Source organism: Ambystoma mexicanum, unplaced genomic scaffold (assembly GCF_040938575.1).
Source record: "Ambystoma mexicanum isolate Mex_15411 unplaced genomic scaffold, UKY_AmexF1_1 Mex_scaf106, whole genome shotgun sequence".
Classification (NCBI taxonomy): Eukaryota; Metazoa; Chordata; class Amphibia; order Caudata; family Ambystomatidae; genus Ambystoma; species Ambystoma mexicanum.
Window position 1 is genome coordinate 1 of NW_027182332.1, and position 23,316 is coordinate 23,316.

The window sequence follows — 23,316 nt, forward strand, 5'->3', positions numbered from 1 at the left end:
CAGACATAGGAGTCCTGAATGGGCCCCACCAGTCTTATATATCTCGCCTGATCGAGCCTGATCGAGCGCTGATCGAGCGATGAGCGTGGTATCATGTTGCAAGTGGCTGCATGGCTTAGCTTACTAAATGCAAATGCATAAGAGTAATATTCTTAGCATTTCTAGAGCCTACGGCCACACCACACTGAATGCGCCCGATCTCGTCTGATCTCGGAAGCTAAGCAGTGTCGGGCCTAGTTAGTACCTGGATGGGAGACCGCCTGGGAATACCAGGTGCTGTAGGCTTTTTTGTGCTCCAAGTTCAGGAAGTGAGCCATTTCTCAATTGCCTTTCAAAACTGCAAGGTCTAGCCGACTAGATGCTTAAAAGTACAAAACTCACGAGGCCCAGAGCCTACGGCCACACCACACTGAATGCGCCCGATCTCGTCTGATCTCGGAAGCTAAGCAGTGTCGGGCCTAGTTAGTACCTGGATGGGAGACCGCCTGGGAATACCAGGTGCTGTAGGCTTTTTTGTGCTCCAAGTTCAGGAAGTGAGCCATTTCTCAATTGCCTTTCAAAACTGCAAGGTCTAGCCGACTAGATGCTTAAAAGTACAAAACTCACTAAGACCAGAGCCTACGGCCACACCACACTGAATGCGCCCGATCTCGTCTGATCTCGGAAGCTAAGCAGTGTCGGGCCTAGTTAGTACCTGGATGGGAGACCGCCTGGGAATACCAGGTGCTGTAGGCTTTTTTGTGCTCCAAGTTCAGGAAGTGAGCCATTTCTCAATTGCCTTTCAAAACTGCAAGGTCTAGCCGACTAGATGCTTAAAAGTACAAAACTCACTAGGCCCAGAGCCTACGGCCACACCACACTGAATGCGCCCGATCTCGTCTGATCTCGGAAGCTAAGCAGTGTCGGGCCTAGTTAGTACCTGGATGGGAGACCGCCTGGGAATACCAGGTGCTGTAGGCTATTTTGTGCTCCATGATTAGTAATTGCACAACTTCTCAATTACTTTTCAAATTTGGTATGTTTCCAAAATAATTTTATCCCGTTTTATAGCGGAAAATGTTGGACAACATTATGAGGGCTGGAGCTACCTATTTACATATAATTAGCATACAGGTAGTGTGTTCATGGGTAATAAATCGACTTTCACATGTAATGCAGTACAGAGAATATTGAGTCATTCAAGAGGCATGAAAGAAAGCCGTTATTGTGTTGATTGTTCTCTCCACCTCCCTGCAACAGAAACAGGATGGATGGATTAAAGTTATCCTACCAGACATAGGAGTCCTGAATGGGCCCACCAGTCTTATATATCTCGCCTGATCGAGCCTGATCGAGCGCTGATCGAGCGATGAGCGTGGTATCATGTTGCAAGTGGCTGCATGGCTTAGCTTACTAAATGCAAATGCATAAGAGTAATATTCTTAGCATTTCTAGAGCCTACGGCCACACCACACTGAATGCGCCCGATCTCGTCTGATCTCGGAAGCTAAGCAGTGTCGGGCCTAGTTAGTACCTGGATGGGAGACCGCCTGGGAATACCAGGTGCTGTAGGCTTTTTTGTGCTCCAAGTTCAGGAAGTGAGCCATTTCTCAATTGCCTTTCAAAACTGCAAGGTCTAGCCGACTAGATGCTTAAAAGTACAAAACTCACGAGGCCCAGAGCCTACGGCCACACCACACTGAATGCGCCCGATCTCGTCTGATCTCGGAAGCTAAGCAGTGTCGGGCCTAGTTAGTACCTGGATGGGAGACCGCCTGGGAATACCAGGTGCTGTAGGCTTTTTTGTGCTCCAAGTTCAGGAAGTGAGCCATTTCTCAATTGCCTTTCAAAACTGCAAGGTCTAGCCGACTAGATGCTTAAAAGTACAAAACTCACTAAGACCAGAGCCTACGGCCACACCACACTGAATGCGCCCGATCTCGTCTGATCTCGGAAGCTAAGCAGTGTCGGGCCTAGTTAGTACCTGGATGGGAGACCGCCTGGGAATACCAGGTGCTGTAGGCTTTTTTGTGCTCCAAGTTCAGGAAGTGAGCCATTTCTCAATTGCCTTTCAAAACTGCAAGGTCTAGCCGACTAGATGCTTAAAAGTACAAAACTCACTAGGCCCAGAGCCTACGGCCACACCACACTGAATGCGCCCGATCTCGTCTGATCTCGGAAGCTAAGCAGTGTCGGGCCTAGTTAGTACCTGGATGGGAGACCGCCTGGGAATACCAGGTGCTGTAGGCTATTTTGTGCTCCATGATTAGTAATTGCACAACTTCTCAATTACTTTTCAAATTTGGTATGTTTCCAAAATAATTTTATCCCGTTTTATAGCGGAAATGTTGGACAACATTATGAGGGCTGGAGCTACCTATTTACATATAATTAGCATACAGGTAGTGTGTTCATGGGTAATAAATCGACTTTCACATGTAATGCAGTACAGAGAATATTGAGTCATTCAAGAGGCATGAAAGAAAGCCGTTATTGTGTTGATTGTTCTCTCCACCTCCCTGCAACAGAAACAGGATGGATGGATTAAAGTTATCCTACCAGACATAGGAGTCCTGAATGGGCCCACCAGTCTTATATATCTCGCCTGATCGAGCCTGATCGAGCGCTGATCGAGCGATGAGCGTGGTATCATGTTGCAAGTGGCTGCATGGCTTAGCTTACTAAATGCAAATGCATAAGAGTAATATTCTTAGCATTTCTAGAGCCTACGGCCACACCACACTAAGCAGTGTCGGGCCTAGTTAGTACCTGGATGGGAGACCGCCCTGGGAATACCAGGTGCTGTAGGCTTTTTTGTGCTCCAAGTTCAGGAAGTGAGCCATTTCTCAATTGCCTTTCAAAACTGCAAGGTCTAGCCGACTAGATGCTTAAAAGTACAAAACTCACTAGGCCCCAGAGCCTACGGCCACACCACACTGAATGCGCCCGATCTCGTCTGATCTCGGAAGCTAAGCAGTGTCGGGCCTAGTTAGTACCTGGATGGGAGACCGCCTGGGAATACCAGGTGCTGTAGGCTTTTTGTGCTCCAAGTTCAGGAAGTGAGCCATTTCTCAATTGCCTTTCAAAACTGCAAGGTCTAGCCGACTAGATGCTTAAAAGTACAAAACTCACTAGGCCCAGAGCCTACGGCCACACCACACTGAATGCGCCCGATCTCGTCTGATCTCGGAAGCTAAGCAGTGTCGGCCTAGTTAGTACCTGGATGGGAGACCGCCTGGGAATACCAGGTGCTGTAGGCTATTTTGTGCTCCATGATTAGTAATTGCACAACTTCTCAATTACTTTTCAAATTTGGTATGTTTCCAAAATAATTTTATCCCGTTTTATAGCGGAAATGTTGGACAACATTATGAGGGCTGGAGCTACCTATTTACATATAATTAGCATACAGGTAGTGTGTTCATGGGTAATAAATCGACTTTCACATGTAATGCAGTACAGAGAATATTGAGTCCTTCAAGAGGCATGAAAGAAAAGCCGTTATTGTGTTGATTGTTCTCTCCACCTCCCTGCAACAGAAACAGGATGGATGGATTAAAGTTATCCTACCAGACATAGGAGTCCTGAATGGGCCCACCAGTCTTATATATCTCGCCTGATCGAGCCTGATCGAGCGCTGATCGAGCGATGAGCGTGGTATCATGTTGCAAGTGGCTGCATGGCTTAGCTTACTAAATGCAAATGCATAAGAGTAATATTCTTAGCATTTCTAGAGCCTACGGCCACACCACACTGAATGCGCCCGATCTCGTCTGATCTCGGAAGCTAAGCAGTGTCGGGCCTAGTTAGTACCTGGATGGGAGACCGCCTGGGAATACCAGGTGCTGTAGGCTTTTTGTGCTCCAAGTTCAGGAAGTGAGCCATTTCTCAATTGCCTTTCAAAACTGCAAGGTCTAGCCGACTAGATGCTTAAAAGTACAAAACTCACGAGGCCCAGAGCCTACGGCCACACCACACTGAATGCGCCCGATCTCGTCTGATCTCGGAAGCTAAGCAGTGTCGGGCCTAGTTAGTACCTGGATGGGAGACCGCCTGGGAATACCAGGTGCTGTAGGCTTTTTGTGCTCCAAGTTCAGGAAGTGAGCCATTTCTCAATTGCCTTTCAAAACTGCAAGGTCTAGCCGACTAGATGCTTAAAAGTACAAAACTCACTAAGACCAGAGCCTACGGCCACACCACACTGAATGCGCCCGATCTCGTCTGATCTCGGAAGCTAAGCCAGTGTCGGGCCTAGTTAGTACCTGGATGGGAGACCGCCTGGGAATACCAGGTGCTGTAGGCTTTTTTGTGCTCCAAGTTCAGGAAGTGAGCCATTTTCTCAATTGCCTTTCAAAACTGCAAGGTCTAGCCGACTAGATGCTTAAAAGTACAAAACTCACTAGGCCCAGAGCCTACGGCCACACCACACTGAATGCGCCCGATCTCGTCTGATCTCGGAAGCTAAGCAGTGTCGGGCCTAGTTAGTACCTGGATGGGAGACCGCCTGGGAATACCAGGTGCTGTAGGCTATTTTGTGCTCCATGATTAGTAATTGCACAACTTCTCAATTACTTTTCAAATTTGGTATGTTTCCAAAATAATTTTATCCCGTTTTATAGCGGAAATGTTGGACAACATTATGAGGGCTGGAGCTACCTATTTACATATAATTAGCATACAGGTAGTGTGTTCATGGGTAATAAATCGACTTTCACATGTAATGCAGTACAGAGAATATTGAGTCATTCAAGAGGCATGAAAGAAAGCCGTTATTGTGTTGATTGTTCTCTCCACCTCCCTGCAACAGAAACAGGATGGATGGATTAAAGTTATCCTACCAGACATAGGAGTCCTGAATGGGCCCACCAGTCTTATATATCTCGCCTGATCGAGCCTGATCGAGCGCTGATCGAGCGATGAGCGTGGTATCATGTTGCAAGTGGCTGCATGGCTTAGCTTACTAAATGCAAATGCATAAGAGTAATATTCTTAGCATTTCTAGAGCCTACGGCCACACCACACTGAATGCGCCCGATCTCGTCTGATCTCGGAAGCTAAGCAGTGTCGGGCCTAGTTAGTACCTGGATGGGAGACCGCCTGGAATACCAGGTGCTGTAGGCTTTTTTGTGCTCCAAGTTCAGAAGTGAGCCATTTCTCAATTGCCTTTCAAAACTGCAAGGTCTAGCCGACTAGATGCTTAAAAGTACAAAACTCACGAGGCCCAGAGCCTACGGCCACACCACACTGAATGCGCCCGATCTCGTCTGATCTCGGAAGCTAAGCAGTGTCGGGCCTAGTTAGTACCTGGATGGGAGACCGCCTGGGAATACCAGGTGCTGTAGGCTTTTTTGTGCTCCAAGTTCAGGAAAGTGAGCCATTTCTCAATTGCCTTTCAAAACTGCAAGGTCTAGCCGACTAGATGCTTAAAAGTACAAAACTCACTAAGACCAGAGCCTACGGCCACACCACACTGAATGCGCCCGATCTCGTCTGATCTCGGAAGCTAAGCAGTGTCGGGCCTAGTTAGTACCTGGATGGGAGACCGCCTGGGAATACCAGGTGCTGTAGGCTTTTTTTGTGCTCCAAGTTCAGGAAGTGAGCCATTTCTCAATTGCCTTTCAAAACTGCAAGGTCTAGCCGACTAGATGCTTAAAAGTACAAAACTCACTAGGCCCAGAGCCTACGGCCACACCACACTGAATGCGCCCGATCTCGTCTGATCTCGGAAGCTAAGCAGTGTCGGGCCTAGTTAGTACCTGGATGGGAGACCGCCTGGGAATACCAGGTGCTGTAGGCTATTTTGTGCTCCATGATTAGTAATTGCACAACTTCTCAATTACTTTTCAAATTTGGTATGTTTCCAAAATAATTTTATCCCGTTTTATAGCGGAAATGTTGGACAACATTATGAGGGCTGGAGCTACCTATTTACATATAATTAGCATACAGGTAGTGTGTTCATGGGTAATAAATCGACTTTCACATGTAATGCAGTACAGAGAATATTGAGTCATTCAAGAGGCATGAAAGAAAGCCGTTATTGTGTTGATTGTTCTCTCCACCTCCCTGCAACAGAAACAGGATGGATGGATTAAAGTTATCCTACCAGACATAGGAGTCCTGAATGGGCCCACCAGTCTTATATATCTCGCCTGATCGAGCCTGATCGAGCGCTGATCGAGCGATGAGCGTGGTATCATGTTGCAAGTGGCTGCATGGCTTAGCTTACTAAATGCAAATGCATAAGAGTAATATTCTTAGCATTTCTAGAGCCTACGGCCACACCACACTGAATGCGCCCGATCTCGTCTGATCTCGGAAGCTAAGCAGTGTCGGGCCTAGTTAGTACCTGGATGGGAGACCGCCTGGGAATACCAGGTGCTGTAGGCTTTTTTGTGCTCCAAGTTCAGGAAGTGAGCCATTTTCTCAATTGCCTTTCAAAACTGCAAGGTCTAGCCGACTAGATGCTTAAAAGTACAAAACTCACGAGGCCCAGAGCCTACGGCCACACCACACTGAATGCGCCCGATCTCGTCTGATCTCGGAAGCTAAGCAGTGTCGGGCCTAGTTAGTACCTGGATGGGAGACCGCCTGGGAATACCAGGTGCTGTAGGCTTTTTTGTGCTCCAAGTTCAGGAAGTGAGCCATTTCTCAATTGCCTTTCAAAACTGCAAGGTCTAGCCGACTAGATGCTTAAAAGTACAAAACTCACTAAGACCAGAGCCTACGGCCACACCACACTGAATGCGCCCGATCTCGTCTGATCTCGGAAGCTAAGCAGTGTCGGGCCTAGTTAGTACCTGGATGGGAGACCGCCTGGGAATACCAGGTGCTGTAGGCTTTTTTGTGCTCCAAGTTCAGGAAGTGAGCCATTTCTCAATTGCCTTTCAAAACTGCAAGGTCTAGCCGACTAGATGCTTAAAAGTACAAAACTCACTAGGCCCAGAGCCTACGGCCACACCACACTGAATGCGCCCGATCTCGTCTGATCTCGGAAGCTAAGCAGTGTCGGGCCTAGTTAGTACCTGGATGGGAGACCGCCTGGGAATACCAGGTGCTGTAGGCTATTTTGTGCTCCATGATTAGTAATTGCACAACTTCTCAATTACTTTTCAAATTTGGTATGTTTCCAAAATAATTTTATCCCGTTTTATAGCGGAAATGTTGGACAACATTATGAGGGCTGGAGCTACCTATTTACATATAATTAGCATACAGGTAGTGTGTTCATGGGTAATAAATCGACTTTCACATGTAATGCAGTACAGAGAATATTGAGTCATTCAAGAGGCATGAAAGAAAGCCGTTATTGTGTTGATTGTTCTCTCCACCTCCCTGCAACAGAAACAGGATGGATGGATTAAAGTTATCCTACCAGACATAGGAGTCCTGAATGGGCCCACCAGTCTTATATATCTCGCCTGATCGAGCCTGATCGAGCGCTGATCGAGCGATGAGCGTGGTATCATGTTGCAAGTGGCTGCATGGCTTAGCTTACTAAATGCAAATGCATAAGAGTAATATTCTTAGCATTTCTAGAGCCTACGGCCACACCACACTGAATGCGCCCGATCTCGTCTGATCTCGGAAGCTAAGCAGTGTCGGGCCTAGTTAGTACCTGGATGGGAGACCGCCTGGGAATACCAGGTGCTGTAGGCTTTTTTGTGCTCCCAAGTTCAGGAAGTGAGCCATTTCTCAATTGCCTTTCAAAACTGCAAGGTCTAGCCGACTAGATGCTTAAAAGTACAAAACTCACGAGGCCCAGAGCCTACGGCCACACCACACTGAATGCGCCCGATCTCGTCTGATCTCGGAAGCTAAGCAGTGTCGGGCCTAGTTAGTACCTGGATGGGAGACCGCCTGGGAATACCAGGTGCTGTAGGCTTTTTTGTGCTCCAAGTTCAGGAAGTGAGCCATTTCTCAATTGCCTTTCAAAACTGCAAGGTCTAGCCGACTAGATGCTTAAAAGTACAAAACTCACTAAGACCAGAGCCTACGGCCACACCACACTGAATGCGCCCGATCTCGTCTGATCTCGGAAGCTAAGCAGTGTCGGGCCTAGTTAGTACCTGGATGGGAGACCGCCTGGGAATACCAGGTGCTGTAGGCTTTTTTGTGCTCCAAGTTCAGGAAGTGAGCCATTTCTCAATTGCCTTTCAAAACTGCAAGGTCTAGCCGACTAGATGCTTAAAAGTACAAAACTCACTAGGCCCAGAGCCTACGGCCACACCACACTGAATGCGCCCGATCTCGTCTGATCTCGGAAGCTAAGCAGTGTCGGGCCTAGTTAGTACCTGGATGGGAGACCGCCTGGGAATACCAGGTGCTGTAGGCTATTTTGTGCTCCATGATTAGTAATTGCACAACTTCTCAATTACTTTTCAAATTTGGTATGTTTCCAAAATAATTTTATCCCGTTTTATAGCGGAAATGTTGGACAACATTATGAGGGCTGGAGCTACCTATTTACATATAATTAGCATACAGGTAGTGTGTTCATGGGTAATAAATCGACTTTCACATGTAATGCAGTACAGAGAATATTGAGTCATTCAAGAGGCATGAAAGAAAGCCGTTATTGTGTTGATTGTTCTCTCCACCTCCCTGCAACAGAAACAGGATGGATGGATTAAAGTTATCCTACCAGACATAGGAGTCCTGAATGGGCCCACCAGTCTTATATATCTCGCCTGATCGAGCCTGATCGAGCGCTGATCGAGCGATGAGCGTGGTATCATGTTGCAAGTGGCTGCATGGCTTAGCTTACTAAATGCAAATGCATAAGAGTAATATTCTTAGCATTTCTAGAGCCTACGGCCACACCACACTAAGCAGTGTCGGGCCTAGTTAGTACCTGGATGGGAGACCGCCTGGGAATACCAGGTGCTGTAGGCTTTTTTGTGCTCCAAGTTCAGGAAGTGAGCCATTTCTCAATTGCCTTTCAAAACTGCAAGGTCTAGCCGACTAGATGCTTAAAAGTACAAAACTCACTAGGCCCAGAGCCTACGGCCACACCACACTGAATGCGCCCGATCTCGTCTGATCTCGGAAGCTAAGCAGTGTCGGGCCTAGTTAGTACCTGGATGGGAGACCGCCTGGGAATACCAGGTGCTGTAGGCTTTTTTGTGCTCCAAGTTCAGGAAGTGAGCCATTTCTCAATTGCCTTTCAAAACTGCAAGGTCTAGCCGACTAGATGCTTAAAAGTACAAAACTCACTAGGCCCAGAGCCTACGGCCACACCACACTGAATGCGCCCGATCTCGTCTGATCTCGGAAGCTAAGCAGTGTCGGGCCTAGTTAGTACCTGGATGGGAGACCGCCTGGGAATACCAGGTGCTGTAGGCTATTTTGTGCTCCATGATTAGTAATTGCACAACTTCTCAATTACTTTTCAAATTTGGTATGTTTCCAAAATAATTTTATCCCGTTTTATAGCGGAAATGTTGGACAACATTATGAGGGCTGGAGCTACCTATTTACATATAATTAGCATACAGGTAGTGTGTTCATGGGTAATAAATCGACTTTCACATGTAATGCAGTACAGAGAATATTGAGTCCTTCAAGAGGCATGAAAGAAAGCCGTTATTGTGTTGATTGTTCTCTCCACCTCCCTGCAACAGAAACAGGATGGATGGATTAAAGTTATCCTACCAGACATAGGAGTCCTGAATGGGCCCACCAGTCTTATATATCTCGCCTGATCGAGCCTGATCGAGCGCTGATCGAGCGATGAGCGTGGTATCATGTTGCAAGTGGCTGCATGGCTTAGCTTACTAAATGCAAATGCATAAGAGTAATATTCTTAGCATTTCTAGAGCCTACGGCCACACCACACTGAATGCGCCCGATCTCGTCTGATCTCGGAAGCTAAGCAGTGTCGGGCCTAGTTAGTACCTGGATGGGAGACCGCCTGGGAATACCAGGTGCTGTAGGCTTTTTTGTGCTCCAAGTTCAGGAAGTGAGCCATTTCTCAATTGCCTTTCAAAACTGCAAGGTCTAGCCGACTAGATGCTTAAAAGTACAAAACTCACGAGGCCCAGAGCCTACGGCCACACCACACTGAATGCGCCCGATCTCGTCTGATCTCGGAAGCTAAGCAGTGTCGGGCCTAGTTAGTACCTGGATGGGAGACCGCCTGGGAATACCAGGTGCTGTAGGCTTTTTTGTGCTCCAAGTTCAGGAAGTGAGCCATTTCTCAATTGCCTTTCAAAACTGCAAGGTCTAGCCGACTAGATGCTTAAAAGTACAAAACTCACTAAGACCAGAGCCTACGGCCACACCACACTGAATGCGCCCGATCTCGTCTGATCTCGGAAGCTAAGCAGTGTCGGGCCTAGTTAGTACCTGGATGGGAGACCGCCTGGGAATACCAGGTGCTGTAGGCTTTTTTGTGCTCCAAGTTCAGGAAGTGAGCCATTTCTCAATTGCCTTTCAAAACTGCAAGGTCTAGCCGACTAGATGCTTAAAAGTACAAAACTCACTAGGCCCAGAGCCTACGGCCACACCACACTGAATGCGCCCGATCTCGTCTGATCTCGGAAGCTAAGCAGTGTCGGGCCTAGTTAGTACCTGGATGGGAGACCGCCTGGGAATACCAGGTGCTGTAGGCTATTTTGTGCTCCATGATTAGTAATTGCACAACTTCTCAATTACTTTTCAAATTTGGTATGTTTCCAAAATAATTTTATCCCGTTTTATAGCGGAAATGTTGGACAACATTATGAGGGCTGGAGCTACCTATTTACATATAATTAGCATACAGGTAGTGTGTTCATGGGTAATAAATCGACTTTCACATGTAATGCAGTACAGAGAATATTGAGTCATTCAAGAGGCATGAAAGAAAGCCGTTATTGTGTTGATTGTTCTCTCCACCTCCCTGCAACAGAAACAGGATGGATGGATTAAAGTTATCCTACCAGACATAGGAGTCCTGAATGGGCCCACCAGTCTTATATATCTCGCCTGATCGAGCCTGATCGAGCGCTGATCGAGCGATGAGCGTGGTATCATGTTGCAAGTGGCTGCATGGCTTAGCTTACTAAATGCAAATGCATAAGAGTAATATTCTTAGCATTTCTAGAGCCTACGGCCACACCACACTGAATGCGCCCGATCTCGTCTGATCTCGGAAGCTAAGCAGTGTCGGGCCTAGTTAGTACCTGGATGGGAGACCGCCTGGGAATACCAGGTGCTGTAGGCTTTTTTGTGCTCCAAGTTCAGGAAGTGAGCCATTTCTCAATTGCCTTTCAAAACTGCAAGGTCTAGCCGACTAGATGCTTAAAAGTACAAAACTCACGAGGCCCAGAGCCTACGGCCACACCACACTGAATGCGCCCGATCTCGTCTGATCTCGGAAGCTAAGCAGTGTCGGGCCTAGTTAGTACCTGGATGGGAGACCGCCTGGGAATACCAGGTGCTGTAGGCTTTTTTGTGCTCCAAGTTCAGGAAGTGAGCCATTTCTCAATTGCCTTTCAAAACTGCAAGGTCTAGCCGACTAGATGCTTAAAAGTACAAAACTCACTAAGACCAGAGCCTACGGCCACACCACACTGAATGCGCCCGATCTCGTCTGATCTCGGAAGCTAAGCAGTGTCGGGCCTAGTTAGTACCTGGATGGGAGACCGCCTGGGAATACCAGGTGCTGTAGGCTTTTTTGTGCTCCAAGTTCAGGAAGTGAGCCATTTCTCAATTGCCTTTCAAAACTGCAAGGTCTAGCCGACTAGATGCTTAAAAGTACAAAACTCACTAGGCCCAGAGCCTACGGCCACACCACACTGAATGCGCCCGATCTCGTCTGATCTCGGAAGCTAAGCAGTGTCGGGCCTAGTTAGTACCTGGATGGGAGACCGCCTGGGAATACCAGGTGCTGTAGGCTATTTTGTGCTCCATGATTAGTAATTGCACAACTTCTCAATTACTTTTCAAATTTGGTATGTTTCCAAAATAATTTTATCCCGTTTTATAGCGGAAATGTTGGACAACATTATGAGGGCTGGAGCTACCTATTTACATATAATTAGCATACAGGTAGTGTGTTCATGGGTAATAAATCGACTTTCACATGTAATGCAGTACAGAGAATATTGAGTCATTCAAGAGGCATGAAAGAAAGCCGTTATTGTGTTGATTGTTCTCTCCACCTCCCTGCAACAGAAACAGGATGGATGGATTAAAGTTATCCTACCAGACATAGGAGTCCTGAATGGGCCCACCAGTCTTATATATCTCGCCTGATCGAGCCTGATCGAGCGCTGATCGAGCGATGAGCGTGGTATCATGTTGCAAGTGGCTGCATGGCTTAGCTTACTAAATGCAAATGCATAAGAGTAATATTCTTAGCATTTCTAGAGCCTACGGCCACACCACACTGAATGCGCCCGATCTCGTCTGATCTCGGAAGCTAAGCAGTGTCGGGCCTAGTTAGTACCTGGATGGGAGACCGCCTGGGAATACCAGGTGCTGTAGGCTTTTTTGTGCTCCAAGTTCAGGAAGTGAGCCATTTCTCAATTGCCTTTCAAAACTGCAAGGTCTAGCCGACTAGATGCTTAAAAGTACAAAACTCACGAGGCCCAGAGCCTACGGCCACACCACACTGAATGCGCCCGATCTCGTCTGATCTCGGAAGCTAAGCAGTGTCGGGCCTAGTTAGTACCTGGATGGGAGACCGCCTGGGAATACCAGGTGCTGTAGGCTTTTTTGTGCTCCAAGTTCAGGAAGTGAGCCATTTCTCAATTGCCTTTCAAAACTGCAAGGTCTAGCCGACTAGATGCTTAAAAGTACAAAACTCACTAAGACCAGAGCCTACGGCCACACCACACTGAATGCGCCCGATCTCGTCTGATCTCGGAAGCTAAGCAGTGTCGGGCCTAGTTAGTACCTGGATGGGAGACCGCCTGGGAATACCAGGTGCTGTAGGCTTTTTTGTGCTCCAAGTTCAGGAAGTGAGCCATTTCTCAATTGCCTTTCAAAACTGCAAGGTCTAGCCGACTAGATGCTTAAAAGTACAAAACTCACTAGGCCCAGAGCCTACGGCCACACCACACTGAATGCGCCCGATCTCGTCTGATCTCGGAAGCTAAGCAGTGTCGGGCCTAGTTAGTACCTGGATGGGAGACCGCCTGGGAATACCAGGTGCTGTAGGCTATTTTGTGCTCCATGATTAGTAATTGCACAACTTCTCAATTACTTTTCAAATTTGGTATGTTTCCAAAATAATTTTATCCCGTTTTATAGCGGAAATGTTGGACAACATTATGAGGGCTGGAGCTACCTATTTACATATAATTAGCATACAGGTAGTGTGTTCATGGGTAATAAATCGACTTTCACATGTAATGCAGTACAGAGAATATTGAGTCATTCAAGAGGCATGAAAGAAAGCCGTTATTGTGTTGATTGTTCTCTCCACCTCCCTGCAACAGAAACAGGATGGATGGATTAAAGTTATCCTACCAGACATAGGAGTCCTGAATGGGCCCACCAGTCTTATATATCTCGCCTGATCGAGCCTGATCGAGCGCTGATCGAGCGATGAGCGTGGTATCATGTTGCAAGTGGCTGCATGGCTTAGCTTACTAAATGCAAATGCATAAGAGTAATATTCTTAGCATTTCTAGAGCCTACGGCCACACCACACTAAGCAGTGTCGGGCCTAGTTAGTACCTGGATGGGAGACCGCCTGGGAATACCAGGTGCTGTAGGCTTTTTTGTGCTCCAAGTTCAGGAAGTGAGCCATTTCTCAATTGCCTTTCAAAACTGCAAGGTCTAGCCGACTAGATGCTTAAAAGTACAAAACTCACTAGGCCCAGAGCCTACGGCCACACCACACTGAATGCGCCCGATCTCGTCTGATCTCGGAAGCTAAGCAGTGTCGGGCCTAGTTAGTACCTGGATGGGAGACCGCCTGGGAATACCAGGTGCTGTAGGCTTTTTTGTGCTCCAAGTTCAGGAAGTGAGCCATTTCTCAATTGCCTTTCAAAACTGCAAGGTCTAGCCGACTAGATGCTTAAAAGTACAAAACTCACTAGGCCCAGAGCCTACGGCCACACCACACTGAATGCGCCCGATCTCGTCTGATCTCGGAAGCTAAGCAGTGTCGGGCCTAGTTAGTACCTGGATGGGAGACCGCCTGGGAATACCAGGTGCTGTAGGCTATTTTGTGCTCCATGATTAGTAATTGCACAACTTCTCAATTACTTTTCAAATTTGGTATGTTTCCAAAATAATTTTATCCCGTTTTATAGCGGAAATGTTGGACAACATTATGAGGGCTGGAGCTACCTATTTACATATAATTAGCATACAGGTAGTGTGTTCATGGGTAATAAATCGACTTTCACATGTAATGCAGTACAGAGAATATTGAGTCCTTCAAGAGGCATGAAAGAAAGCCGTTATTGTGTTGATTGTTCTCTCCACCTCCCTGCAACAGAAACAGGATGGATGGATTAAAGTTATCCTACCAGACATAGGAGTCCTGAATGGGCCCACCAGTCTTATATATCTCGCCTGATCGAGCCTGATCGAGCGCTGATCGAGCGATGAGCGTGGTATCATGTTGCAAGTGGCTGCATGGCTTAGCTTACTAAATGCAAATGCATAAGAGTAATATTCTTAGCATTTCTAGAGCCTACGGCCACACCACACTGAATGCGCCCGATCTCGTCTGATCTCGGAAGCTAAGCAGTGTCGGGCCTAGTTAGTACCTGGATGGGAGACCGCCTGGGAATACCAGGTGCTGTAGGCTTTTTTGTGCTCCAAGTTCAGGAAGTGAGCCATTTCTCAATTGCCTTTCAAAACTGCAAGGTCTAGCCGACTAGATGCTTAAAAGTACAAAACTCACGAGGCCCAGAGCCTACGGCCACACCACACTGAATGCGCCCGATCTCGTCTGATCTCGGAAGCTAAGCAGTGTCGGGCCTAGTTAGTACCTGGATGGGAGACCGCCTGGGAATACCAGGTGCTGTAGGCTTTTTTGTGCTCCAAGTTCAGGAAGTGAGCCATTTCTCAATTGCCTTTCAAAACTGCAAGGTCTAGCCGACTAGATGCTTAAAAGTACAAAACTCACTAAGACCAGAGCCTACGGCCACACCACACTGAATGCGCCCGATCTCGTCTGATCTCGGAAGCTAAGCAGTGTCGGGCCTAGTTAGTACCTGGATGGGAGACCGCCTGGGAATACCAGGTGCTGTAGGCTTTTTTGTGCTCCAAGTTCAGGAAGTGAGCCATTTCTCAATTGCCTTTCAAAACTGCAAGGTCTAGCCGACTAGATGCTTAAAAGTACAAAACTCACTAGGCCCAGAGCCTACGGCCACACCACACTGAATGCGCCCGATCTCGTCTGATCTCGGAAGCTAAGCAGTGTCGGGCCTAGTTAGTACCTGGATGGGAGACCGCCTGGGAATACCAGGTGCTGTAGGCTATTTTGTGCTCCATGATTAGTAATTGCACAACTTCTCAATTACTTTTCAAATTTGGTATGTTTCCAAAATAATTTTATCCCGTTTTATAGCGGAAATGTTGGACAACATTATGAGGGCTGGAGCTACCTATTTACATATAATTAGCATACAGGTAGTGTGTTCATGGGTAATAAATCGACTTTCACATGTAATGCAGTACAGAGAATATTGAGTCATTCAAGAGGCATGAAAGAAAGCCGTTATTGTGTTGATTGTTCTCTCCACCTCCCTGCAACAGAAACAGGATGGATGGATTAAAGTTATCCTACCAGACATAGGAGTCCTGAATGGGCCCACCAGTCTTATATATCTCGCCTGATCGAGCCTGATCGAGCGCTGATCGAGCGATGAGCGTGGTATCATGTTGCAAGTGGCTGCATGGCTTAGCTTACTAAATGCAAATGCATAAGAGTAATATTCTTAGCATTTCTAGAGCCTACGGCCACACCACACTGAATGCGCCCGATCTCGTCTGATCTCGGAAGCTAAGCAGTGTCGGGCCTAGTTAGTACCTGGATGGGAGACCGCCTGGGAATACCAGGTGCTGTAGGCTTTTTTGTGCTCCAAGTTCAGGAAGTGAGCCATTTCTCAATTGCCTTTCAAAACTGCAAGGTCTAGCCGACTAGATGCTTAAAAGTACAAAACTCACGAGGCCCAGAGCCTACGGCCACACCACACTGAATGCGCCCGATCTCGTCTGATCTCGGAAGCTAAGCAGTGTCGGGCCTAGTTAGTACCTGGATGGGAGACCGCCTGGGAATACCAGGTGCTGTAGGCTTTTTTGTGCTCCAAGTTCAGGAAGTGAGCCATTTCTCAATTGCCTTTCAAAACTGCAAGGTCTAGCCGACTAGATGCTTAAAAGTACAAAACTCACTAAGACCAGAGCCTACGGCCACACCACACTGAATGCGCCCGATCTCGTCTGATCTCGGAAGCTAAGCAGTGTCGGGCCTAGTTAGTACCTGGATGGGAGACCGCCTGGGAATACCAGGTGCTGTAGGCTTTTTTGTGCTCCAAGTTCAGGAAGTGAGCCATTTCTCAATTGCCTTTCAAAACTGCAAGGTCTAGCCGACTAGATGCTTAAAAGTACAAAACTCACTAGGCCCAGAGCCTACGGCCACACCACACTGAATGCGCCCGATCTCGTCTGATCTCGGAAGCTAAGCAGTGTCGGGCCTAGTTAGTACCTGGATGGGAGACCGCCTGGGAATACCAGGTGCTGTAGGCTATTTTGTGCTCCATGATTAGTAATTGCACAACTTCTCAATTACTTTTCAAATTTGGTATGTTTCCAAAATAATTTTATCCCGTTTTATAGCGGAAATGTTGGACAACATTATGAGGGCTGGAGCTACCTATTTACATATAATTAGCATACAGGTAGTGTGTTCATGGGTAATAAATCGACTTTCACATGTAATGCAGTACAGAGAATATTGAGTCATTCAAGAGGCATGAAAGAAAGCCGTTATTGTGTTGATTGTTCTCTCCACCTCCCTGCAACAGAAACAGGATGGATGGATTAAAGTTATCCTACCAGACATAGGAGTCCTGAATGGGCCCACCAGTCTTATATATCTCGCCTGATCGAGCCTGATCGAGCGCTGATCGAGCGATGAGCGTGGTATCATGTTGCAAGTGGCTGCATGGCTTAGCTTACTAAATGCAAATGCATAAGAGTAATATTCTTAGCATTTCTAGAGCCTACGGCCACACCACACTAAGCAGTGTCGGGCCTAGTTAGTACCTGGATGGGAGACCGCCTGGGAATACCAGGTGCTGTAGGCTTTTTTGTGCTCCAAGTTCAGGAAGTGAGCCATTTCTCAATTGCCTTTCAAAACTGCAAGGTCTAGCCGACTAGATGCTTAAAAGTACAAAACTCACTAGGCCCAGAGCCTACGGCCACACCACACTGAATGCGCCCGATCTCGTCTGATCTCGGAAGCTAAGCAGTGTCGGGCCTAGTTAGTACCTGGATGGGAGACCGCCTGGGAATACCAGGTGCTGTAGGCTTTTTTGTGCTCCAAGTTCAGGAAGTGAGCCATTTCTCAATTGCCTTTCAAAACTGCAAGGTCTAGCCGACTAGATGCTTAAAAGTACAAAACTCACTAGGCCCAGAGCCTACGGCCACACCACACTGAATGCGCCCGATCTCGTCTGATCTCGGAAGCTAAGCAGTGTCGGGCCTAGTTAGTACCTGGATGGGAGACCGCCTGGGAATACCAGGTGCTGTAGGCTATTTTGTGCTCCATGATTAGTAATTGCACAACTTCTCAATTACTTTTCAAATTTGGTATGTTTCCAAAATAATTTTATCCCGTTTTATAGCGGAAATGTTGGACAACATTATGAGGGCTGGAGCTACCTATTTACATATAATTAGCATACAGGTAGTGTGTTCATGGGTAATAAATCGACTTTCACATGTAATGCAGTACAGAGAATATTGAGTCCTTCAAGAGGCATGAAAGAAAGCCGTTATTGTGTTGATTGTTCTCTCCACCTCCCTGCAACAGAAACAGGATGGATGGATTAAAGTTATCCTACCAGACATAGGAGTCCTGAATGGGCCCACCAGTCTTATATATCTCGCCTGATCGAGCCTGATCGAGCGCTGATCGAGCGATGAGCGTGGTATCATGTTGCAAGTGGCTGCATGGCTTAGCTTACTAAATGCAAATGCATAAGAGTAATATTCTTAGCATTTCTAGAGCCTACGGCCACACCACACTGAATGCGCCCGATCTCGTCTGATCTCGGAAGCTAAGCAGTGTCGGGCCTAGTTAGTACCTGGATGGGAGACCGCCTGGGAATACCAGGTGCTGTAGGCTTTTTTGTGCTCCAAGTTCAGGAAGTGAGCCATTTCTCAATTGCCTTTCAAAACTGCAAGGTCTAGCCGACTAGATGCTTAAAAGTACAAAACTCACGAGGCCCAGAGCCTACGGCCACACCACACTGAATGCGCCCGATCTCGTCTGATCTCGGAAGCTAAGCAGTGTCGGGCCTAGTTAGTACCTGGATGGGAGACCGCCTGGGAATACCAGGTGCTGTAGGCTTTTTTGTGCTCCAAGTTCAGGAAGTGAGCCATTTCTCAATTGCCTTTCAAAACTGCAAGGTCTAGCCGACTAGATGCTTAAAAGTACAAAACTCACTAAGACCAGAGCCTACGGCCACACCACACTGAATGCGCCCGATCTCGTCTGATCTCGGAAGCTAAGCAGTGTCGGGCCTAGTTAGTACCTGGATGGGAGACCGCCTGGGAATACCAGGTGCTGTAGGCTTTTTTGTGCTCCAAGTTCAGGAAGTGAGCCATTTCTCAATTGCCTTTCAAAACTGCAAGGTCTAGCCGACTAGATGCTTAAAAGTACAAAACTCACTAGGCCCAGAGCCTACGGCCACACCACACTGAATGCGCCCGATCTCGTCTGATCTCGGAAGCTAAGCAGTGTCGGGCCTAGTTAGTACCTGGATGGGAGACCGCCTGGGAATACCAGGTGCTGTAGGCTATTTTGTGCTCCATGATTAGTAATTGCACAACTTCTCAATTACTTTTCAAATTTGGTATGTTTCCAAAATAATTTTATCCCGTTTTATAGCGGAAATGTTGGACAACATTATGAGGGCTGGAGCTACCTATTTACATATAATTAGCATACAGGTAGTGTGTTCATGGGTAATAAATCGACTTTCACATGTAATGCAGTACAGAGAATATTGAGTCATTCAAGAGGCATGAAAGAAAGCCGTTATTGTGTTGATTGTTCTCTCCACCTCCCTGCAACAGAAACAGGATGGATGGATTAAAGTTATCCTACCAGACATAGGAGTCCTGAATGGGCCCACCAGTCTTATATATCTCGCCTGATCGAGCCTGATCGAGCGCTGATCGAGCGATGAGCGTGGTATCATGTTGCAAGTGGCTGCATGGCTTAGCTTACTAAATGCAAATGCATAAGAGTAATATTCTTAGCATTTCTAGAGCCTACGGCCACACCACACTGAATGCGCCCGATCTCGTCTGATCTCGGAAGCTAAGCAGTGTCGGGCCTAGTTAGTACCTGGATGGGAGACCGCCTGGGAATACCAGGTGCTGTAGGCTTTTTTGTGCTCCAAGTTCAGGAAGTGAGCCATTTCTCAATTGCCTTTCAAAACTGCAAGGTCTAGCCGACTAGATGCTTAAAAGTACAAAACTCACGAGGCCCAGAGCCTACGGCCACACCACACTGAATGCGCCCGATCTCGTCTGATCTCGGAAGCTAAGCAGTGTCGGGCCTAGTTAGTACCTGGATGGGAGACCGCCTGGGAATACCAGGTGCTGTAGGCTTTTTTGTGCTCCAAGTTCAGGAAGTGAGCCATTTCTCAATTGCCTTTCAAAACTGCAAGGTCTAGCCGACTAGATGCTTAAAAGTACAAAACTCACTAAGACCAGAGCCTACGGCCACACCACACTGAATGCGCCCGATCTCGTCTGATCTCGGAAGCTAAGCAGTGTCGGGCCTAGTTAGTACCTGGATGGGAGACCGCCTGGGAATACCAGGTGCTGTAGGCTTTTTTGTGCTCCAAGTTCAGGAAGTGAGCCATTTCTCAATTGCCTTTCAAAACTGCAAGGTCTAGCCGACTAGATGCTTAAAAGTACAAAACTCACTAGGCCCAGAGCCTACGGCCACACCACACTGAATGCGCCCGATCTCGTCTGATCTCGGAAGCTAAGCAGTGTCGGGCCTAGTTAGTACCTGGATGGGAGACCGCCTGGGAATACCAGGTGCTGTAGGCTATTTTGTGCTCCATGATTAGTAATTGCACAACTTCTCAATTACTTTTCAAATTTGGTATGTTTCCAAAATAATTTTATCCCGTTTTATAGCGGAAATGTTGGACAACATTATGAGGGCTGGAGCTACCTATTTACATATAATTAGCATACAGGTAGTGTGTTCATGGGTAATAAATCGACTTTCACATGTAATGCAGTACAGAGAATATTGAGTCATTCAAGAGGCATGAAAGAAAGCCGTTATTGTGTTGATTGTTCTCTCCACCTCCCTGCAACAGAAACAGGATGGATGGATTAAAGTTATCCTACCAGACATAGGAGTCCTGAATGGGCCCACCAGTCTTATATATCTCGCCTGATCGAGCCTGATCGAGCGCTGATCGAGCGATGAGCGTGGTATCATGTTGCAAGTGGCTGCATGGCTTAGCTTACTAAATGCAAATGCATAAGAGTAATATTCTTAGCATTTCTAGAGCCTACGGCCACACCACACTAAGCAGTGTCGGGCCTAGTTAGTACCTGGATGGGAGACCGCCTGGGAATACCAGGTGCTGTAGGCTTTTTTGTGCTCCAAGTTCAGGAAGTGAGCCATTTCTCAATTGCCTTTCAAAACTGCAAGGTCTAGCCGACTAGATGCTTAAAAGTACAAAACTCACTAGGCCCAGAGCCTACGGCCACACCACACTGAATGCGCCCGATCTCGTCTGATCTCGGAAGCTAAGCAGTGTCGGGCCTAGTTAGTACCTGGATGGGAGACCGCCTGGGAATACCAGGTGCTGTAGGCTTTTTTGTGCTCCAAGTTCAGGAAGTGAGCCATTTCTCAATTGCCTTTCAAAACTGCAAGGTCTAGCCGACTAGATGCTTAAAAGTACAAAACTCACTAGGCCCAGAGCCTACGGCCACACCACACTGAATGCGCCCGATCTCGTCTGATCTCGGAAGCTAAGCAGTGTCGGGCCTAGTTAGTACCTGGATGGGAGACCGCCTGGGAATACCAGGTGCTGTAGGCTATTTTGTGCTCCATGATTAGTAATTGCACAACTTCTCAATTACTTTTCAAATTTGGTATGTTTCCAAAATAATTTTATCCCGTTTTATAGCGGAAATGTTGGACAACATTATGAGGGCTGGAGCTACCTATTTACATATAATTAGCATACAGGTAGTGTGTTCATGGGTAATAAATCGACTTTCACATGTAATGCAGTACAGAGAATATTGAGTCCTTCAAGAGGCATGAAAGAAAGCCGTTATTGTGTTGATTGTTCTCTCCACCTCCCTGCAACAGAAACAGGATGGATGGATTAAAGTTATCCTACCAGACATAGGAGTCCTGAATGGGCCCACCAGTCTTATATATCTCGCCTGATCGAGCCTGATCGAGCGCTGATCGAGCGATGAGCGTGGTATCATGTTGCAAGTGGCTGCATGGCTTAGCTTACTAAATGCAAATGCATAAGAGTAATATTCTTAGCATTTCTAGAGCCTACGGCCACACCACACTGAATGCGCCCGATCTCGTCTGATCTCGGAAGCTAAGCAGTGTCGGGCCTAGTTAGTACCTGGATGGGAGACCGCCTGGGAATACCAGGTGCTGTAGGCTTTTTTGTGCTCCAAGTTCAGGAAGTGAGCCATTTCTCAATTGCCTTTCAAAACTGCAAGGTCTAGCCGACTAGATGCTTAAAAGTACAAAACTCACGAGGCCCAGAGCCTACGGCCACACCACACTGAATGCGCCCGATCTCGTCTGATCTCGGAAGCTAAGCAGTGTCGGGCCTAGTTAGTACCTGGATGGGAGACCGCCTGGGAATACCAGGTGCTGTAGGCTTTTTTGTGCTCCAAGTTCAGGAAGTGAGCCATTTCTCAATTGCCTTTCAAAACTGCAAGGTCTAGCCGACTAGATGCTTAAAAGTACAAAACTCACTAAGACCAGAGCCTACGGCCACACCACACTGAATGCGCCCGATCTCGTCTGATCTCGGAAGCTAAGCAGTGTCGGGCCTAGTTAGTACCTGGATGGGAGACCGCCTGGGAATACCAGGTGCTGTAGGCTTTTTTGTGCTCCAAGTTCAGGAAGTGAGCCATTTCTCAATTGCCTTTCAAAACTGCAAGGTCTAGCCGACTAGATGCTTAAAAGTACAAAACTCACTAGGCCCAGAGCCTACGGCCACACCACACTGAATGCGCCCGATCTCGTCTGATCTCGGAAGCTAAGCAGTGTCGGGCCTAGTTAGTACCTGGATGGGAGACCGCCTGGGAATACCAGGTGCTGTAGGCTATTTTGTGCTCCATGATTAGTAATTGCACAACTTCTCAATTACTTTTCAAATTTGGTATGTTTCCAAAATAATTTTATCCCGTTTTATAGCGGAAATGTTGGACAACATTATGAGGGCTGGAGCTACCTATTTACATATAATTAGCATACAGGTAGTGTGTTCATGGGTAATAAATCGACTTTCACATGTAATGCAGTACAGAGAATATTGAGTCATTCAAGAGGCATGAAAGAAAGCCGTTATTGTGTTGATTGTTCTCTCCACCTCCCTGCAACAGAAACAGGATGGATGGATTAAAGTTATCCTACCAGACATAGGAGTCCTGAATGGGCCCACCAGTCTTATATATCTCGCCTGATCGAGCCTGATCGAGCGATGAGCGTGGTATCATGTTGCAAGTGGCTGCATGGCTTAGCTTACTAAATGCAAATGCATAAGAGTAATATTCTTAGCATTTCTAGAGCCTACGGCCACACCACACTGAATGCGCCCGATCTCGTCTGATCTCGGAAGCTAAGCAGTGTCGGGCCTAGTTAGTACCTGGATGGGAGACCGCCTGGGAATACCAGGTGCTGTAGGCTTTTTTGTGCTCCAAGTTCAGGAAGTGAGCCATTTCTCAATTGCCTTTCAAAACTGCAAGGTCTAGCCGACTAGATGCTTAAAAGTACAAAACTCACGAGGCCCAGCGCCTACGGCCACACCACACTGAATGCGCCCGATCTCGTCTGATCTCGGAAGCTAAGCAGTGTCGGGCCTAGTTAGTACCTGGATGGGAGACCGCCTGGGAATACCAGGTGCTGTAGGCTTTTTTGTGCTC

General features: G+C 47.3%; 68 non-coding genes across 68 annotated transcripts; all 68 read left to right on the plus strand.

Moving 5' to 3' along the window:
* The first annotated feature begins 166 nt into the window (after positions 1-166).
* On the plus strand, positions 167-285 carry LOC138551432 (5S ribosomal RNA). Its single transcript, XR_011295153.1, has one exon. It is a non-coding gene; the product is annotated as a 5S ribosomal RNA (ribosomal RNA).
* A 106-nt stretch (positions 286-391) lies between these two features.
* LOC138551443 (5S ribosomal RNA) lies at positions 392-510 on the plus strand. Its single transcript, XR_011295164.1, has one exon. It is a non-coding gene; the product is annotated as a 5S ribosomal RNA (ribosomal RNA).
* Positions 511-616: 106 nt separating this feature from the next.
* Positions 617-735, plus strand: LOC138551455 (5S ribosomal RNA). The gene has a single exon (XR_011295175.1). It is a non-coding gene; the product is annotated as a 5S ribosomal RNA (ribosomal RNA).
* A 106-nt stretch (positions 736-841) lies between these two features.
* On the plus strand, positions 842-960 carry LOC138551466 (5S ribosomal RNA). Its single transcript, XR_011295186.1, has one exon. It is a non-coding gene; the product is annotated as a 5S ribosomal RNA (ribosomal RNA).
* A 475-nt stretch (positions 961-1,435) lies between these two features.
* Positions 1,436-1,554, plus strand: LOC138551478 (5S ribosomal RNA). The gene has a single exon (XR_011295197.1). It is a non-coding gene; the product is annotated as a 5S ribosomal RNA (ribosomal RNA).
* A 106-nt stretch (positions 1,555-1,660) lies between these two features.
* LOC138551490 (5S ribosomal RNA) lies at positions 1,661-1,779 on the plus strand. The gene has a single exon (XR_011295209.1). It is a non-coding gene; the product is annotated as a 5S ribosomal RNA (ribosomal RNA).
* A 106-nt stretch (positions 1,780-1,885) lies between these two features.
* On the plus strand, positions 1,886-2,004 carry LOC138551502 (5S ribosomal RNA). The gene has a single exon (XR_011295220.1). It is a non-coding gene; the product is annotated as a 5S ribosomal RNA (ribosomal RNA).
* Positions 2,005-2,110: 106 nt separating this feature from the next.
* On the plus strand, positions 2,111-2,229 carry LOC138551514 (5S ribosomal RNA). Its single transcript, XR_011295231.1, has one exon. It is a non-coding gene; the product is annotated as a 5S ribosomal RNA (ribosomal RNA).
* A 668-nt stretch (positions 2,230-2,897) lies between these two features.
* On the plus strand, positions 2,898-3,016 carry LOC138551526 (5S ribosomal RNA). The gene has a single exon (XR_011295242.1). It is a non-coding gene; the product is annotated as a 5S ribosomal RNA (ribosomal RNA).
* Positions 3,017-3,121: 105 nt separating this feature from the next.
* LOC138553107 (5S ribosomal RNA) lies at positions 3,122-3,239 on the plus strand. The gene has a single exon (XR_011296784.1). It is a non-coding gene; the product is annotated as a 5S ribosomal RNA (ribosomal RNA).
* A 475-nt stretch (positions 3,240-3,714) lies between these two features.
* Positions 3,715-3,833, plus strand: LOC138551538 (5S ribosomal RNA). Its single transcript, XR_011295254.1, has one exon. It is a non-coding gene; the product is annotated as a 5S ribosomal RNA (ribosomal RNA).
* A 105-nt stretch (positions 3,834-3,938) lies between these two features.
* LOC138551550 (5S ribosomal RNA) lies at positions 3,939-4,057 on the plus strand. Its single transcript, XR_011295265.1, has one exon. It is a non-coding gene; the product is annotated as a 5S ribosomal RNA (ribosomal RNA).
* A 105-nt stretch (positions 4,058-4,162) lies between these two features.
* On the plus strand, positions 4,163-4,282 carry LOC138553159 (5S ribosomal RNA). Its single transcript, XR_011296835.1, has one exon. It is a non-coding gene; the product is annotated as a 5S ribosomal RNA (ribosomal RNA).
* A 107-nt stretch (positions 4,283-4,389) lies between these two features.
* On the plus strand, positions 4,390-4,508 carry LOC138551561 (5S ribosomal RNA). The gene has a single exon (XR_011295276.1). It is a non-coding gene; the product is annotated as a 5S ribosomal RNA (ribosomal RNA).
* A 474-nt stretch (positions 4,509-4,982) lies between these two features.
* On the plus strand, positions 4,983-5,100 carry LOC138553171 (5S ribosomal RNA). The gene has a single exon (XR_011296847.1). It is a non-coding gene; the product is annotated as a 5S ribosomal RNA (ribosomal RNA).
* A 105-nt stretch (positions 5,101-5,205) lies between these two features.
* On the plus strand, positions 5,206-5,324 carry LOC138551573 (5S ribosomal RNA). Its single transcript, XR_011295287.1, has one exon. It is a non-coding gene; the product is annotated as a 5S ribosomal RNA (ribosomal RNA).
* A 107-nt stretch (positions 5,325-5,431) lies between these two features.
* On the plus strand, positions 5,432-5,550 carry LOC138551584 (5S ribosomal RNA). The gene has a single exon (XR_011295298.1). It is a non-coding gene; the product is annotated as a 5S ribosomal RNA (ribosomal RNA).
* Positions 5,551-5,657: 107 nt separating this feature from the next.
* LOC138551596 (5S ribosomal RNA) lies at positions 5,658-5,776 on the plus strand. Its single transcript, XR_011295309.1, has one exon. It is a non-coding gene; the product is annotated as a 5S ribosomal RNA (ribosomal RNA).
* Positions 5,777-6,250: 474 nt separating this feature from the next.
* Positions 6,251-6,369, plus strand: LOC138551608 (5S ribosomal RNA). The gene has a single exon (XR_011295322.1). It is a non-coding gene; the product is annotated as a 5S ribosomal RNA (ribosomal RNA).
* A 107-nt stretch (positions 6,370-6,476) lies between these two features.
* On the plus strand, positions 6,477-6,595 carry LOC138551620 (5S ribosomal RNA). The gene has a single exon (XR_011295334.1). It is a non-coding gene; the product is annotated as a 5S ribosomal RNA (ribosomal RNA).
* Positions 6,596-6,701: 106 nt separating this feature from the next.
* LOC138551631 (5S ribosomal RNA) lies at positions 6,702-6,820 on the plus strand. Its single transcript, XR_011295345.1, has one exon. It is a non-coding gene; the product is annotated as a 5S ribosomal RNA (ribosomal RNA).
* Positions 6,821-6,926: 106 nt separating this feature from the next.
* On the plus strand, positions 6,927-7,045 carry LOC138551642 (5S ribosomal RNA). Its single transcript, XR_011295356.1, has one exon. It is a non-coding gene; the product is annotated as a 5S ribosomal RNA (ribosomal RNA).
* Positions 7,046-7,519: 474 nt separating this feature from the next.
* LOC138551654 (5S ribosomal RNA) lies at positions 7,520-7,638 on the plus strand. The gene has a single exon (XR_011295368.1). It is a non-coding gene; the product is annotated as a 5S ribosomal RNA (ribosomal RNA).
* A 107-nt stretch (positions 7,639-7,745) lies between these two features.
* Positions 7,746-7,864, plus strand: LOC138551666 (5S ribosomal RNA). Its single transcript, XR_011295380.1, has one exon. It is a non-coding gene; the product is annotated as a 5S ribosomal RNA (ribosomal RNA).
* A 106-nt stretch (positions 7,865-7,970) lies between these two features.
* Positions 7,971-8,089, plus strand: LOC138551678 (5S ribosomal RNA). The gene has a single exon (XR_011295392.1). It is a non-coding gene; the product is annotated as a 5S ribosomal RNA (ribosomal RNA).
* A 106-nt stretch (positions 8,090-8,195) lies between these two features.
* Positions 8,196-8,314, plus strand: LOC138551690 (5S ribosomal RNA). Its single transcript, XR_011295403.1, has one exon. It is a non-coding gene; the product is annotated as a 5S ribosomal RNA (ribosomal RNA).
* A 666-nt stretch (positions 8,315-8,980) lies between these two features.
* LOC138551701 (5S ribosomal RNA) lies at positions 8,981-9,099 on the plus strand. The gene has a single exon (XR_011295414.1). It is a non-coding gene; the product is annotated as a 5S ribosomal RNA (ribosomal RNA).
* Positions 9,100-9,205: 106 nt separating this feature from the next.
* On the plus strand, positions 9,206-9,324 carry LOC138551713 (5S ribosomal RNA). Its single transcript, XR_011295425.1, has one exon. It is a non-coding gene; the product is annotated as a 5S ribosomal RNA (ribosomal RNA).
* Positions 9,325-9,798: 474 nt separating this feature from the next.
* Positions 9,799-9,917, plus strand: LOC138551726 (5S ribosomal RNA). Its single transcript, XR_011295437.1, has one exon. It is a non-coding gene; the product is annotated as a 5S ribosomal RNA (ribosomal RNA).
* Positions 9,918-10,023: 106 nt separating this feature from the next.
* Positions 10,024-10,142, plus strand: LOC138551738 (5S ribosomal RNA). The gene has a single exon (XR_011295449.1). It is a non-coding gene; the product is annotated as a 5S ribosomal RNA (ribosomal RNA).
* A 106-nt stretch (positions 10,143-10,248) lies between these two features.
* LOC138551749 (5S ribosomal RNA) lies at positions 10,249-10,367 on the plus strand. The gene has a single exon (XR_011295460.1). It is a non-coding gene; the product is annotated as a 5S ribosomal RNA (ribosomal RNA).
* Positions 10,368-10,473: 106 nt separating this feature from the next.
* LOC138551762 (5S ribosomal RNA) lies at positions 10,474-10,592 on the plus strand. Its single transcript, XR_011295471.1, has one exon. It is a non-coding gene; the product is annotated as a 5S ribosomal RNA (ribosomal RNA).
* Positions 10,593-11,066: 474 nt separating this feature from the next.
* LOC138551774 (5S ribosomal RNA) lies at positions 11,067-11,185 on the plus strand. Its single transcript, XR_011295482.1, has one exon. It is a non-coding gene; the product is annotated as a 5S ribosomal RNA (ribosomal RNA).
* Positions 11,186-11,291: 106 nt separating this feature from the next.
* On the plus strand, positions 11,292-11,410 carry LOC138551785 (5S ribosomal RNA). Its single transcript, XR_011295493.1, has one exon. It is a non-coding gene; the product is annotated as a 5S ribosomal RNA (ribosomal RNA).
* Positions 11,411-11,516: 106 nt separating this feature from the next.
* On the plus strand, positions 11,517-11,635 carry LOC138551797 (5S ribosomal RNA). The gene has a single exon (XR_011295504.1). It is a non-coding gene; the product is annotated as a 5S ribosomal RNA (ribosomal RNA).
* Positions 11,636-11,741: 106 nt separating this feature from the next.
* Positions 11,742-11,860, plus strand: LOC138551809 (5S ribosomal RNA). Its single transcript, XR_011295515.1, has one exon. It is a non-coding gene; the product is annotated as a 5S ribosomal RNA (ribosomal RNA).
* Positions 11,861-12,334: 474 nt separating this feature from the next.
* On the plus strand, positions 12,335-12,453 carry LOC138551821 (5S ribosomal RNA). Its single transcript, XR_011295526.1, has one exon. It is a non-coding gene; the product is annotated as a 5S ribosomal RNA (ribosomal RNA).
* Positions 12,454-12,559: 106 nt separating this feature from the next.
* Positions 12,560-12,678, plus strand: LOC138551832 (5S ribosomal RNA). The gene has a single exon (XR_011295537.1). It is a non-coding gene; the product is annotated as a 5S ribosomal RNA (ribosomal RNA).
* Positions 12,679-12,784: 106 nt separating this feature from the next.
* LOC138551844 (5S ribosomal RNA) lies at positions 12,785-12,903 on the plus strand. Its single transcript, XR_011295549.1, has one exon. It is a non-coding gene; the product is annotated as a 5S ribosomal RNA (ribosomal RNA).
* Positions 12,904-13,009: 106 nt separating this feature from the next.
* Positions 13,010-13,128, plus strand: LOC138551856 (5S ribosomal RNA). Its single transcript, XR_011295560.1, has one exon. It is a non-coding gene; the product is annotated as a 5S ribosomal RNA (ribosomal RNA).
* A 666-nt stretch (positions 13,129-13,794) lies between these two features.
* LOC138551867 (5S ribosomal RNA) lies at positions 13,795-13,913 on the plus strand. Its single transcript, XR_011295571.1, has one exon. It is a non-coding gene; the product is annotated as a 5S ribosomal RNA (ribosomal RNA).
* Positions 13,914-14,019: 106 nt separating this feature from the next.
* Positions 14,020-14,138, plus strand: LOC138551879 (5S ribosomal RNA). Its single transcript, XR_011295583.1, has one exon. It is a non-coding gene; the product is annotated as a 5S ribosomal RNA (ribosomal RNA).
* Positions 14,139-14,612: 474 nt separating this feature from the next.
* LOC138551891 (5S ribosomal RNA) lies at positions 14,613-14,731 on the plus strand. Its single transcript, XR_011295594.1, has one exon. It is a non-coding gene; the product is annotated as a 5S ribosomal RNA (ribosomal RNA).
* A 106-nt stretch (positions 14,732-14,837) lies between these two features.
* Positions 14,838-14,956, plus strand: LOC138551903 (5S ribosomal RNA). The gene has a single exon (XR_011295605.1). It is a non-coding gene; the product is annotated as a 5S ribosomal RNA (ribosomal RNA).
* Positions 14,957-15,062: 106 nt separating this feature from the next.
* On the plus strand, positions 15,063-15,181 carry LOC138551914 (5S ribosomal RNA). The gene has a single exon (XR_011295616.1). It is a non-coding gene; the product is annotated as a 5S ribosomal RNA (ribosomal RNA).
* A 106-nt stretch (positions 15,182-15,287) lies between these two features.
* LOC138551926 (5S ribosomal RNA) lies at positions 15,288-15,406 on the plus strand. Its single transcript, XR_011295627.1, has one exon. It is a non-coding gene; the product is annotated as a 5S ribosomal RNA (ribosomal RNA).
* Positions 15,407-15,880: 474 nt separating this feature from the next.
* LOC138551938 (5S ribosomal RNA) lies at positions 15,881-15,999 on the plus strand. The gene has a single exon (XR_011295639.1). It is a non-coding gene; the product is annotated as a 5S ribosomal RNA (ribosomal RNA).
* Positions 16,000-16,105: 106 nt separating this feature from the next.
* On the plus strand, positions 16,106-16,224 carry LOC138551949 (5S ribosomal RNA). Its single transcript, XR_011295650.1, has one exon. It is a non-coding gene; the product is annotated as a 5S ribosomal RNA (ribosomal RNA).
* A 106-nt stretch (positions 16,225-16,330) lies between these two features.
* On the plus strand, positions 16,331-16,449 carry LOC138551962 (5S ribosomal RNA). The gene has a single exon (XR_011295662.1). It is a non-coding gene; the product is annotated as a 5S ribosomal RNA (ribosomal RNA).
* A 106-nt stretch (positions 16,450-16,555) lies between these two features.
* LOC138551973 (5S ribosomal RNA) lies at positions 16,556-16,674 on the plus strand. The gene has a single exon (XR_011295673.1). It is a non-coding gene; the product is annotated as a 5S ribosomal RNA (ribosomal RNA).
* A 666-nt stretch (positions 16,675-17,340) lies between these two features.
* Positions 17,341-17,459, plus strand: LOC138551985 (5S ribosomal RNA). The gene has a single exon (XR_011295684.1). It is a non-coding gene; the product is annotated as a 5S ribosomal RNA (ribosomal RNA).
* Positions 17,460-17,565: 106 nt separating this feature from the next.
* On the plus strand, positions 17,566-17,684 carry LOC138551997 (5S ribosomal RNA). Its single transcript, XR_011295695.1, has one exon. It is a non-coding gene; the product is annotated as a 5S ribosomal RNA (ribosomal RNA).
* A 474-nt stretch (positions 17,685-18,158) lies between these two features.
* On the plus strand, positions 18,159-18,277 carry LOC138552009 (5S ribosomal RNA). The gene has a single exon (XR_011295706.1). It is a non-coding gene; the product is annotated as a 5S ribosomal RNA (ribosomal RNA).
* Positions 18,278-18,383: 106 nt separating this feature from the next.
* LOC138552020 (5S ribosomal RNA) lies at positions 18,384-18,502 on the plus strand. The gene has a single exon (XR_011295717.1). It is a non-coding gene; the product is annotated as a 5S ribosomal RNA (ribosomal RNA).
* A 106-nt stretch (positions 18,503-18,608) lies between these two features.
* LOC138552032 (5S ribosomal RNA) lies at positions 18,609-18,727 on the plus strand. Its single transcript, XR_011295728.1, has one exon. It is a non-coding gene; the product is annotated as a 5S ribosomal RNA (ribosomal RNA).
* A 106-nt stretch (positions 18,728-18,833) lies between these two features.
* LOC138552044 (5S ribosomal RNA) lies at positions 18,834-18,952 on the plus strand. The gene has a single exon (XR_011295739.1). It is a non-coding gene; the product is annotated as a 5S ribosomal RNA (ribosomal RNA).
* A 474-nt stretch (positions 18,953-19,426) lies between these two features.
* On the plus strand, positions 19,427-19,545 carry LOC138552056 (5S ribosomal RNA). Its single transcript, XR_011295751.1, has one exon. It is a non-coding gene; the product is annotated as a 5S ribosomal RNA (ribosomal RNA).
* A 106-nt stretch (positions 19,546-19,651) lies between these two features.
* Positions 19,652-19,770, plus strand: LOC138552068 (5S ribosomal RNA). The gene has a single exon (XR_011295762.1). It is a non-coding gene; the product is annotated as a 5S ribosomal RNA (ribosomal RNA).
* Positions 19,771-19,876: 106 nt separating this feature from the next.
* On the plus strand, positions 19,877-19,995 carry LOC138552080 (5S ribosomal RNA). The gene has a single exon (XR_011295774.1). It is a non-coding gene; the product is annotated as a 5S ribosomal RNA (ribosomal RNA).
* A 106-nt stretch (positions 19,996-20,101) lies between these two features.
* LOC138552092 (5S ribosomal RNA) lies at positions 20,102-20,220 on the plus strand. Its single transcript, XR_011295786.1, has one exon. It is a non-coding gene; the product is annotated as a 5S ribosomal RNA (ribosomal RNA).
* A 666-nt stretch (positions 20,221-20,886) lies between these two features.
* LOC138552104 (5S ribosomal RNA) lies at positions 20,887-21,005 on the plus strand. The gene has a single exon (XR_011295797.1). It is a non-coding gene; the product is annotated as a 5S ribosomal RNA (ribosomal RNA).
* A 106-nt stretch (positions 21,006-21,111) lies between these two features.
* Positions 21,112-21,230, plus strand: LOC138552116 (5S ribosomal RNA). The gene has a single exon (XR_011295808.1). It is a non-coding gene; the product is annotated as a 5S ribosomal RNA (ribosomal RNA).
* Positions 21,231-21,704: 474 nt separating this feature from the next.
* On the plus strand, positions 21,705-21,823 carry LOC138552128 (5S ribosomal RNA). Its single transcript, XR_011295819.1, has one exon. It is a non-coding gene; the product is annotated as a 5S ribosomal RNA (ribosomal RNA).
* Positions 21,824-21,929: 106 nt separating this feature from the next.
* Positions 21,930-22,048, plus strand: LOC138552139 (5S ribosomal RNA). Its single transcript, XR_011295830.1, has one exon. It is a non-coding gene; the product is annotated as a 5S ribosomal RNA (ribosomal RNA).
* A 106-nt stretch (positions 22,049-22,154) lies between these two features.
* Positions 22,155-22,273, plus strand: LOC138552151 (5S ribosomal RNA). The gene has a single exon (XR_011295842.1). It is a non-coding gene; the product is annotated as a 5S ribosomal RNA (ribosomal RNA).
* A 106-nt stretch (positions 22,274-22,379) lies between these two features.
* Positions 22,380-22,498, plus strand: LOC138552163 (5S ribosomal RNA). The gene has a single exon (XR_011295854.1). It is a non-coding gene; the product is annotated as a 5S ribosomal RNA (ribosomal RNA).
* A 463-nt stretch (positions 22,499-22,961) lies between these two features.
* Positions 22,962-23,080, plus strand: LOC138552175 (5S ribosomal RNA). Its single transcript, XR_011295865.1, has one exon. It is a non-coding gene; the product is annotated as a 5S ribosomal RNA (ribosomal RNA).
* Positions 23,081-23,186: 106 nt separating this feature from the next.
* Positions 23,187-23,305, plus strand: LOC138552187 (5S ribosomal RNA). The gene has a single exon (XR_011295876.1). It is a non-coding gene; the product is annotated as a 5S ribosomal RNA (ribosomal RNA).
* Positions 23,306-23,316: the final 11 nt, after the last annotated feature.